At 38.3% G+C, this 2,046-nt stretch overlaps 1 pseudogene; it reads left to right on the forward strand.

Moving 5' to 3' along the window:
- The first annotated feature begins 590 nt into the window (after positions 1-590).
- LOC124517036 (coiled-coil domain-containing protein 167-like) lies at positions 591-872 on the forward strand (annotated as a pseudogene).
- Positions 873-2,046: the final 1,174 nt, after the last annotated feature.

The following is a 2,046-nucleotide window of genomic DNA, read 5'->3' on the forward strand; positions in this document are numbered from 1 at the left end:
TGTTGTCATATAATGGGTTTATTATTGTTACTCTCAATAAATTATTTAATAAGTATTTTAACTTTTCATCAATTTTAGTTTCTAACATAGCAAGTATCAAAACATACAATCCATAGACACATAGATTAGTAGAACAGACTAGAATAGTAGAACAGAATAGAAAACTCAGAAATGAACCCACAAATATATGGTCAATAAATCTTTGACAAAGCAGGAAAAAATATCCAATCAGAAAAAGACAGTCTCTTCAACAAATGGTGTTGGGAAAACCAGACAGTAACATGCAAAAGAATGAAATTGGACCACTTTCTAACACCATACATAAAAATAAATTCAAAATAGATTAAAGACCTACATGTGAGACCTGAAACCATATAAATCCTAGAGGATAACATAGCCAGTAACTTCTTTGACATTGTCTGTATAGCAACTTCTTTCTAGATATGTCTCCTGAGGCAAGAGAAACAAAAGCAAAAATAAACTATTGGGATTACATCAAAATAAAAAGCTTCTGCACAGTGAGGGAAATAACAAAACTAAAAGGCAACCCATGGGTGTCCAATAATGTCTGGGGGATCCTGGCAAGTAGCATGATTAAAAAGAAGTGGGAGAATCTGGGCATTGCTCTAGAGATGGAGGAGATGGAGGAGAAGGTGTCACAGTGTAGTAGACACCTGGAGGCTGTAAACTCTAGGCTCTGAGGCAGAGATAAGCCCAAACGGCCAAGAAGTCTCTAGAGAAGGAGAAAAACAGCCTGATGAACAAAGCCTCCACCTATGAGAAGAAACTAAAGTTGCTTCAGCAGGAGAACTGGTAGAACATGTTGCTTTTTGGCCATCTTCATCCTCCTGACCCTCATCTGTACCTATTAGGCAATGTGAACCTGAGATTTCTCCATAGTCAGCACAGGGTTCTCCTTGGCTCCCTGGTCACAATGAAACAAGTCCTTTAAACTTCAAGACAACAAAGGTACAGGAGCATTTCTCTTCAATGGAAACACTGGAGCAGGGCTTCCTGTTGGCCCAGCCCCTCTTGCCCCCTGGTCTTGCTGTGGGGCTTGGGTCTCCAGAAGGACTTTGTACTGGTTCCTCTCTCAGTCCAAAGGAAAAGTAATAAACAACAGCCATGCTCGGGGCATCTGGGTGGCTCAGTTGGTTAAGCATCCTACTCTTGATTTCTGCTCAGGTCATGATCTCATGGTTCATGGGTTCAAGCCCCATGTCGGGCTCTGCACTGATAACACAGAACCTGCTTGGGATTCTCTCTCTCCCTTTTTCTCGGCCCCTCCCCCACTCATGCTCTACCTCTCTCTCTCTCTCAAAATAAATAATTAAGCATTAAGAACAGCCAGGTTGCTTCTGTCTGCAAAACTTAAAAAAGTAAAATAAAATAAATAAAAAGCAGCCTATGAAATGGGAGAGAATATATTTGCAAATGATATATCTGATAAAGGGTTAGTATCCAAAATATATAAAGAATTTATATAACTCAACACCCCAAAAAACAAATAATCCAATTTAAAAATGGGCAGAAGACATGAATAGACATTTTTCCAGAGAAGACCTACAGACGGCCAACAGGCACATGAAAAGATGCTCAACATCACTGATCATCAGGGAAATGCATATCAAAATTACAATGAGATTATCACCTCAAACCTCTCATGATAGCTAAAATCAACACCATATATATGTAATATATATATGTAATATATATGGAAGTATATATTACATATATATGATGGAATATTACTCAGTCATAAAAGAGAATTAAACTTTGCCATTTGCAATGAAATGGATGGAGCTAGAAAGTATGCTAAGCGAATTAAGTCAGAGAAAGACAAATGCCATATGATTTCACTCATATGTGGAATTTAAGAAACAAAGCAAATGAGCAAAAGGAAAAAAGAGAGAGAAGCAAACCAAGAAACTAACTCTTAACTGTAGAGAACAAACTGATGGTTAGCAGAAGGGAGGTGAGTCAGGATAGGTTAGATAGGTGATGGGGATTAAGGAGTCATTTGTTGTGATGAGCAACAGGTGTTGT

Source organism: Lynx rufus, unplaced genomic scaffold (genome assembly GCF_022079265.1).
Source record: "Lynx rufus isolate CCGP_SWC_20201006 ecotype Redwood Valley unplaced genomic scaffold, mLynRuf1.p SCAF_20, whole genome shotgun sequence".
NCBI lineage: Eukaryota > Metazoa > Chordata > Mammalia > Carnivora > Felidae > Lynx > Lynx rufus.